Below are 10,344 nucleotides of genomic sequence, written 5' to 3' on the forward strand. Positions count from 1 at the left end.
ATTAACTCCGAAATATATTTTAAAACATGATGCTGTGAACGTTTTTTTAAACTTTGCCCGGAAAACCACAAAGTTCCCAAATTTGTATTTATGTATGCATGTATGTGGAAGTGTGGACAGCCAATCAGATTACAGCATTTACGATTCTGAAGCTTGTAGCTAGAAAAGTGTATAAATATCAGATGTTATGCAAGCAGCTGCGATCTGCAGCAAAACAGACCTAGATTTGAACAATTGTAGGTCAGATTCCTGGCTCGGCCCCACATAGGTTTTATGTTCTTCCTGTGCTGGGGGGGTTTGGTCTGGGTACTCTGGTTTCCACTGCTAGTCTAAAGTCACCTCTGGTTCACCTCATACCTTTCTGACCCTACTCAGTTTGTTCAAAAAAAAAATTAAAAAAATTTCCATTCTCTGTCATTTCTTGTTTATAGTGGTGTCCCCCAAGGTTCTGTTCTGGGTCCCCTTCTGTTCCTAATCTATGTTCTCAACCAAAGTCATATCTCTAGGAAATTTGGTATACATTTCCATTGTCAAGCAGATGACACACAACTTTAAATGTCCACAAAACCTGACTGTTAACTTTCTCAAACTTAACAGTAATAAGACTTCTGGTAAGGTTCTCCTTATAGGTTATTCTCTAAATCTACTCCGTCCAACAGTCTCTCACTTTATATTGATGGTTCCTCAGTTTCTCCCTCTACCCAGGTTAGAAATTTGGAGGTCATCTTTGATAGTAGACTGTCTTTCGAGTCACACAACAACAGCATTCTTTCAGATCACTTCCATCTTCGTAGAATAGCAGGTCTATTCTTTATGATTTACACTATACGTAAACTGCTTAATGATTTTTAAACAAAAAAAAAACTAGATAGATAGATAGATAGATAGATAGATAGATAGATAGATAGATAGATAGATAGATAGATAGATAGATAGAAAAATAAATAAATAAATAAATAAATAAATAAATAAATAAATGTCTTTCTGTAAGCAATACAATTTTAGATTGTTGGCTTTACAAAAAAATAAAAAAATAAAACATTAAATAAATAAATAAATAAATAAATATCCTGCTGTGAGCAATACAAATTTAGATAATTGGATAAATAAATAAATAAATAAATAAATAAATAAATAAATAAATAAATAAATAAATAAATGTCCTACTGTGAGCAATACAAAATTAGATAACTGGATTAAAAAAATAACTAAATAAATAAAATAAATAAATAAATGTCCTACTGTGAGCAATACAAAATTAGATAACTGGATTAAAAAAAATAACTAAATAACTAAATTAATTAATTAATTAATTAATTAAATAAATAAATAAATAAATAGATAAATAAATAAATAAATAAATAAATAAATAAATAAATAAATGTACTACTGTAAGCAATACAAAATTAGATAACTGGATTAAAAAAAATAACTAAATAAATAAAATAAATAAATAAATGTCCTACTGTGAGCAATACAAATTTAGATAACTGGATTAAAAAAAAAACTAACTAAATTAATTAATTAATTAGTTATTTAATTAATTAATTAATTAAATAACTAATTAACTAACTAAATAAATGTACTACTGTGAGCAATACAAAATTAGATAACTGGATTAAAAAAATAACTAAATAAATAAAATAAATAAATAAATGTCCTACTGTGAGCAATACAAATTTAGATAATTGGATTAAAAATAAATAAATAAATAAATAAATAAATGTCCTACTATGAGCAATACAAAATTAGATAACTGGATTAAAAAATAAACAAACAAACAAACAAACAAATAAATAAATAAATAAATAAATGTGAAATGTCCTACTGTGAACAATACAAAATTAGATAGTTGGATTTTTATTTATTTATTTATTTTTAAAAAGTTACTAGAAAGTTTTGAACATGTTGGAACGAGAATTTTGACAGAACATGCTGCCAGGCATGAGGGATGAGTGTGTGTATTTATTACAGTAATGACATGCTATGGACTCAGGGGCAGAACCTCAGGGAAGAGAAGCATGGAGTAAACATTAGCTTGAAAGACACAAAGGTGTGTTGTATGGAGAGAACGTATTCAGTTATTCAGACTGGATGGTAATCTGTATGTTGCGTTTTTTGCGAGGAACCAAATGTTTTTTATCCATATTTAATGATGGAAATCTTCAGCAGGGTTTGATTTGAAAGAGGTTTAGTCAGAGTGTTTGGTCAGACACATGTACAATGTCTGCATGACTAAACTAGGCCAAGTGTTTAACCAGAACAAAGGGCCAAGTCATAAACACAGACATGAAAATGTGGGCTTCAGACCCACACACTCACAACAGATCAAACATTTCCACTTGTACAATGTCTGTGGGTAGAAAATTCCAAATTATGCTTTAACCCTCAGGGGGCGACACCTACTTTTGCCCTTTTGATACCTTTTAGTGCCAATAAATAAGAGCACTTGTCAAGAATTCAGGCAAAAAATGATAATTTTCTGAAATAACTCTTGACTTTTGTTAAGAGTATTCAGTGTGCTTCAAATAAATCTGGAGAAACCGCAATATTAAATGTAATAAAGTTATAATTTATAGCTAATTCCGGTGAATTTAAGGCTTCATAAATCACACTTCAATTAATTTCAGCACATTTAGGTAGATCCCCTTTAATTTGCATATTCATTAAAGAGAACAGGTACAGAGCTTGTGATTTTTTTAATAAGATGTGGCCATGACTCAAACTTCTCGAGAACTCTAAGTATTTTTTAGCCACACATTAGACTGCTTATGTATATTATATAATGACGTAATTAAAGCTATTGATGCTAGATGATGAGACGATTAATAATATTACCTGGTACTTCAATCTCAGAATGATGAATGAAGCCATACTGGAATCACTGGTTTTAAGGTGTGGATACGTCATTAGTTGACAGCAGCTTATTCTCTTTCCTGCTAATAATAAAGTTACTTTACTGATAGAAAAGACTCAGTAATCAGTGATCAGTGAGATAAGGGCATATAGTACGGGTCATAATAGTGATTACTGTTTGGTTATTGGGGAAAATAGTGATTGGTGATTGGGATGAATGGTGATTAGGCAAATTGGTGATTGGGAAAAATGATGATTGGTTACTGGGGGAAATGACAATTGGTTATTAGGAAAAATGGTGATCTGTGATTGGGGAAAATGGTGATTGTTGATTGGGAAAATTGGTAATTGGTTACTGGGGGAAATGTGATTGGTAATTGGGGAAATGTGATTGGTGATTAGGGAAAATTGTGATTGATTATTGGGGGAAATGGTGATCGGTTGTTGAGGACAGTGATCATTGGTTATTGGGGAAAATGGTGATCGGTTGTTGGGAACAGTGGTGATTGGTTATTGGGAAAAATTATGGTGATTGGGGAAAATGGTGATTGGTGATTGTGAAAAATAGTGATTGGTGATTGGGAACAATGATGATTGGTGATTGATTTGGGGGGAATTGGTGATTGGTTATTGGGAAGAATGGTTATTTGGGAAAATTGGTGATTGGTTATTGGGGAAAATGGTGACGGGGAAAATGGTGATTGGTGATTGGTTATTGGGGAAAATGGTGATTGGTTATTGGAAACGATGGTGATTGATGATTGGTTGTGGGGAACAATGGTGATTAGTGATTGGTCGTTTGAAAACAAGTGTAATCAGTGATTGTTGTTAATATCTATTTAATTTGTGGCTACATTTGAGACTAGGCTTTTTTTTTTAAGTTGCTCTAAGGGTCTAAAAAGACGAAACTAAACCAGCAAGAAAAACACTAAGTTGGCAAATTCTACACACAACCCTCCACACCGGCATCACATTTTTACACATGCAAAGCTGCAAAGCAAATCAGAGCCTTAACTGATTTCTTTGTGTAAACCAGGCAGAGCTGGAATCACAGATACCATCATTTTGTTTCGTTTCTCAGGCTTGGTCAAGGTCAGGATTACTCCCACTGTGTGTGTGTGTGTGTGTGTGTGTGTGAGAGAGAGAGAGAGAGAGAGAGAGAGAGAGAGAGAGTACACAGCATCTGTATGTAGAAATATACAGAAATGTCCAGAATCTGCTTGTTTTCTCTAGGTGAGGTTGGATTATTGTCCGCTTTTTCTTGGCCGCTTTATGCCATTGAAATCTTCCACTAGAGATATATAGCTGATGTTCATAAAGCTGTGTCACAAAATGATTCATATTTAGCTGATAATAGTAACTCTATTGTATAGAGTTTAGTACTTGAAGTAAAATTTCATTTCCCTTCAATGATGTAAATCCAGAGAGAGAAAGGTTTAGCTAGCTAGAAAGAAAGAAAGAAAGAAAGAAAGAAATATATATATATATATATATATATATAAATATATATATATATATATATATATATATATATATATATATATATAATAGATATAAAGAAAATACACAATAATGCAAATATAAACTCTAGCATTAAAAAGCAAAAAATATTTTATAATTCTGTCAAATGAAGCTGAAATTTGAATTAATTCATAATTTAATGACAATTAATTACAGAAAGATTTATTGAATTATTGTTCTCATATGAAATAGCTTGTATATGTACAAAACTGAAAAATGTGGAAATTCTATATTATAATTTTTACAAAGTTTTTTATAATAAAGTGATTTTTTTTTTTTAGATAAAGAAGATCCAGCTGAAATTCTTTTCCATTGGCATGAATTTATGAATTCAATAATTCAGATTAAAATTTGCAAAACGTCTCTGTTGGATGAAATGGTGGCCAGCGAGTCTCTGCTTTTTTGCTTTTCTTTTTTGCATCTAAGTGTTAGGATGTGATGTTTTAAAGATTTTTTTCTTTTGAAATCTGAAATAAATTACGCCACCCAAAAATTTATTTTTAAATTTATTTTTTAATTTATTTTTAAATTTACATGGAAACAAACATGGAACAAAACAGTGTTTACAAATTCCAATAAAGTCATTAAAAAAAATCACATTTGTAGATTTTAAATTCGGATTTATTCGAATAATTGCATGCTGATTGCTCTATTGGACAAAAAAATTAAAAATTAAGGATTAGGGGGAAAAAAATAATAAATTTTTTAACTCCAGGTTAAATTGTCTCTGTCTCTTTTTTATCACCATAGGAAGCAAAACACCTAAGAAATCTAAAGCTATCCGGGATTTTTTTGGACAAGATTTTTCTACAAAATGTTCGCTTCTGGTTCTGTTTGTGCAACCAGGGGAAAAAAAAAATAGAAATAAAAAAATTTGATGCAAAAAGTAAACCAGCCTATGACGAAGGACTGTGTTATGTAAAAAAGACTCAGTTACAAAACAGCAAAGAAAAGAAATCTGATCATGTTTCATACACTGCAAAGGAAACGGTAGAGAAATAATCTCCTTTTCGCTGTTGTACCTGCGGGGCGTGTCTGCAGTTGAGCTTCGCTCGAGCCGAGTGTATGGTTACGTTGTACAGGATGTTCTGTCAACAACGCTGGTGAGCTACAGTCAACATGTCTCTGGCTGTCGTTGTGTAACTTTATTAGTGTGGCTGGAGAAGGTGAAAGCACAACTGACACAAGACAAATTGTGACACGAGTTTTAAATCCGTGTAATAAACCATAATAAACCATCACGCCTTCATCTAATTCGGTTCATGTGAGCCGTTCTGTTATGCAACAGTAGATTGATTCCCTGCAGCTGTTGGGTTGGACGGCAGCCAGTGTCAACTCTGCAGAAAGCGGGAAAAAGAAGCAGGCTGCCTTTGTCTGCCTTTTCAGAATATTCATAGTGCACAACAAATTGGCTAATTTCTAGCCATGGGATATGTGTGGAAGTCGTTCAGCCTCCTGCTGTGTTTGGGAGGATGGCGAGGCGATCGGGATGGAGGAGCAGGAGGCGATCATGTTTGTCTTTCTGTACTGTTAAAAATGTTTACAGCTAGTACTCATGAGATGTTCAGCAACACACTCATTTCATTAATTAACCCTGTTGAATTCCAGATTCCGCCCTGTGTGTGTGTCAATGTGTGCACAGGTCTGAGATGTGTGTGTTTATGGAGTCGCCCTGTACTTTGGGGTTTCCTCCAGGTACTCTGGTTTCCTCCCTGAGCTCAAGGACATGCTGGAGGCTGATTGGCATGTCTGAATTGTCCGTAGTGTGTGTGTGCATGTGTGCACATGTCTGAGTGCGTGTTTGTGTGTGTGGAATTTGCATGTTCTCTCTGTGCTTCGAGGTTTCATCCAGGTACTCCGGTTTCCTCCCCAAGCCCAAGAACATGCTGTAGGCTGATTGGCATGTCTAAATTGTCTGTAGTGTGTGTGTGCATGTGTGCACACGTCTGAGTGTGTGTGTGTGTGTGTGTGTGGAGTTTGCATGTTCTCCCTGTACTTCGAGGTTTCCTCCAGGTACTCTGGTTTCCTCCCCAAGCCCAAGAACATGCCGGAGGCTGATCGGCATGTCTGAATTGTCTGTTGTGTGTGTGCGTGTGTGTGTGCACATGTCTGAGTGTGTGTGGAGTTTGCATGTTCTCCCTGTGCTTCAGGGTTTCATCCAGGTATACCAGTTTCCTCCTTGAGCCCAAGGTCATTCTGTAGGCTGATTGGCATGTCTGAATTGTCCATAGTGTGTGTGTGTGTGTGTGTGTGTCCTCCCATGAGTTGTCACCACGTCCACAGTGTCCACTGCCTCGTGCCCTGGTCCACTGGAATATAGACTCCAGGCTTCCAGACTAAGACAAACGGGTACAGAAACTGATTTCACATATTTACTGAGAAGTATTTTAGAACATGTTTATCTTTCTGTAGTGTTATTATGATCTGAAGGTTCAAGGGTTAGAACGAAGGCTTAAAAAAATATCAACAGATTGAGAGCACAGATGGCGATGTGAGCAAGCAGAAAAATACGGACAAATTCATTCAATTTGCAGCAAATATTATGAAAGACGGGTTAATTTAATAAGGTAACTTCAAACTTAACTTTTAATTTAGTCTTAACGATTAAAGGTAACTTTTAACATTGGATGTTGGCACAAAGCAGCGTTACAGAAATATATAAATTCAAGACATATCATTATAAAGTATAAATTTATCCTTAATGCACCTCAAAGTCGATGTTTTTTGTCTCAAAACAAAAAAATGGGTGAAAAAAGTTTCGATTTTTGTGCATTTTAAAATTTCAGATTGGGATTTTGAGCGGAAATCTTCGATCTGATTCGTCAGATGCCGTTTAGTTTCAGCTGGAATTCAAACAATAGGGTTCTATTAATGTACGTTTCTATAGTAATAGCTATAATTACAGCTCATTTATATTATAGTGTTGCTATAGTAACAACTCACTGTTTTTACTCCATGGTGAAGTTGACTGACGGCAAATAAAGCCTTCGTTCTTGAGTATAATAAACTTTTTGTTGTTTTTTTGGACATTAAGCAGGGTTAAAATATACAAAATTAAACGGTCGGCCGACTCCACACCTTTCTGCTCATTGTCTTATTTATTGGTTCGATTGTTTTACATACATTTTTTCAGGTGTTTGTTAAATAAAGAACTGCGTCACGTCAGAAACTTTGCTTTTCTTCCGAGAGAGAACTAATGCATGCTCTGTAAATGGCCTGTATTATACTTCCTTCATTAATTTCCCCTTGTATCAGTCCAGTAAACCTCCAGAATGCCACACAGAGTAAAATGGACCCGAATCGAATCAACAACCGCCTTCATACTCCGATGAAAAGTTTTCTCATTCCCGTCTTTCATTCCAGCTCGAGTCTTTCGCTCAGTAAACTGCTTGAAGGCATCGTGCAGCGAATTGGCCGTGACTTCACATGCTCCTTTCTGAGAAAGCTCAGTGTTGCATTTCTGCGAAGGAGTCACTAAACTCATTCAGCTTCATCTAATCAGAGCAAACGGCGAGGGCGTGTGGGAGACTCCAGAGGTCGTTACAATGCGTCCTGTGTTACATGAGCAAGCTTGTTAGTTTTTTTTTTGTTCTTTCTGGGAAGTACATTAGAAGCTTGAATGTGACATAACATGTGATGCAGAGATATCATAACACAGTAATGAAGTCGATAAGGTATGGTTTTGGGGCGGTGCTAATCGTTCGGTTTGTTGTTTTTCAGGTAGGGATTTATCCTGGTCAGGGTCACGGTGGTTCCGGAATGTATTATGGGAACACTGGGTGTGAGGCAGGAATACTGCCTGTATGGGATGCAAGTGCATTGTTAAATGTTTACTGCTAGTTCTCATATGTTCAGCAACACACTTATTACATTAATTAACCCTGTTGAATTCCAGACTCCGCCTTGTGTGTGCGCATGTGTGCACATGTCTGTGTGTGTGTGTGTGTAGTTTGCATGTTCTCCCTGTGCTTCAGGGTTTCCTCCCCAAACCCAAGGACATGCTGTTGGGTGATTGTTGTTCTCCCAGTTTTGGGGTCACCACAGCGGATCATTTGGTCCACAAGTTTCGATTTGGCACAGGTTTTACGCCAGATCCCCTTCCTGACGCAACCCTCCCATTTAATCCAGGCTTGGGACTGGCACTGAGATTTAACTCTTCAGTGGCTGGGTTAGCGCCCTGCCTGGGAACCCGGGCCGTGGCAATGAGAGCACGGGATCCTGCTGCTGGATCACCAGGAGGCATATGCTGTAGACTGATTGGAATATCTAAATTGTCTGTAGTGTGTGTAAGGACACAGAGTGTCCATGCCTTGTGCCCTGAGTCCTCCTGGTCACCTGGTATATAGACTCCAGACTTCCTGCAACCCCGAGGAACATAAACAGTACAGAAAATGACCGGGTGGATAAACCAAAATAAATAAATAAATAAACTCTTTTAATTCAGTTCCAAAGCCACATCAACTTAATAATATATTCATACAAAGAAACGAAAGCTTGGAATTACTATATGCTGTTTTTTAATGTAAAGAATAAACCATGACATGCCATGCTGTTATGATATAATGACCTCAAGGTGGATTATTTTCCTCATGTCCTCATATGTATTTTCTTATATCAGAGTGATTTGCCAATTTTTTTTTTTACAATTTTTAACTAACACATCACGCCTTTTAACCATTTAGAGTTACGTTTAAGTTTGCAATGTCCACGAGACAAGTTTGTTCAGGAAATAAGCAGTTGGTCTCTCACCAGCCTCTCTGTTTCCCTCTGACAAAAAACAAAAAGCATATATGAAGACCTGAAGACCTATTCCATGCTGGAAAGCCTTTTAAAAGATAAGCCCTAAAACTGGAGACTCCTTCCATTACTGTTAATTAAAACAGAAAATTTCACTATATCAACTGTTTTTTTGTATTTTATTCAAATACACTATTTATTAGCTTTAGATTGTCCATCCTATACATCCCTGTGAATGAGTTGTTACTATAGAAACGGTAACGTCTTAGTATGCTCGCACTGATGTACACAGTTTTTTGCTTGATTGTTTTGACGTTCGAGATTGAAATCGAAGGTGCAGTGGTATAGACATGATAGTGCTCATAGACATGATAAAATACAACAAGAAAACAAAGACAAGCACTTCGACAACACTGGTGATATAAAACACCGTTTTTTACTAAGAACAGAAGTGGATATAACTATTGCACAGAGGAGATTGTTGCACAGAAATGTTGCACAGGAAAGTTACAGCAACCCCAAAAACATAATGCTGTCAGTGAAGAGTTCGTGAGTCTTGAGTGCATGTGGAAAGACGCTTTTCTGGATCCATGCCTGCTGGTTTTGACGCACGTACCTAAAGCACCTGCTGGAGGGAAGAAGTTCAAATATGTGGCGGCCTGGGTGTGAGGGGTCGGCGATCTGTTTTCTGGCTCCAGAGAACAGGTTTTTGAGGGCAGGCAGGTTTCTTTCGGTGAGATTTTTAGCTGACTTGACAAGAGTCCTATCACCGTTTAAACAACTTAATTATTCCCATGCACTTAAAAAAAAGGTCATTCTAAAGCCTTTGCATGCATGTCTGGGACAAGTGTGCATCTGAGTGCTGTTGCTTATCCGCAGTTTGACCCGTCACTCATAAAGTCCGTTCTATCTGCCTATCTTATCTACTTGTCTAAGTAAATAAACCAGGTGGATCATCTTTGCTGAACTTTGTATAGCTGTGCTTCTTTTTAATTGACCAGTTTTAATATGGCCTTGAATTGAACCTTTCCAGAAATTAGGATCAACTGGAAAAAAAAAAAAGAAGAAGTGCATCATGGAGGATTGTGGGCACGTGTCATCTCTACAGAGCATTTTATTAGAATTCTGAACAATGCCGTATTTGTTCACTTTATTAAAAGCTCACACACACACACACACAAACAAACAGGAGCGCATGCGTGATAAAAAAACGAAGCGGCGCCATCGCTG

The sequence above is a fragment of the Hemibagrus wyckioides genome, linkage group LG28 (genome assembly GCF_019097595.1).
Source record: "Hemibagrus wyckioides isolate EC202008001 linkage group LG28, SWU_Hwy_1.0, whole genome shotgun sequence".
In the NCBI taxonomy this organism is placed as follows: Eukaryota; Metazoa; Chordata; class Actinopteri; order Siluriformes; family Bagridae; genus Hemibagrus; species Hemibagrus wyckioides.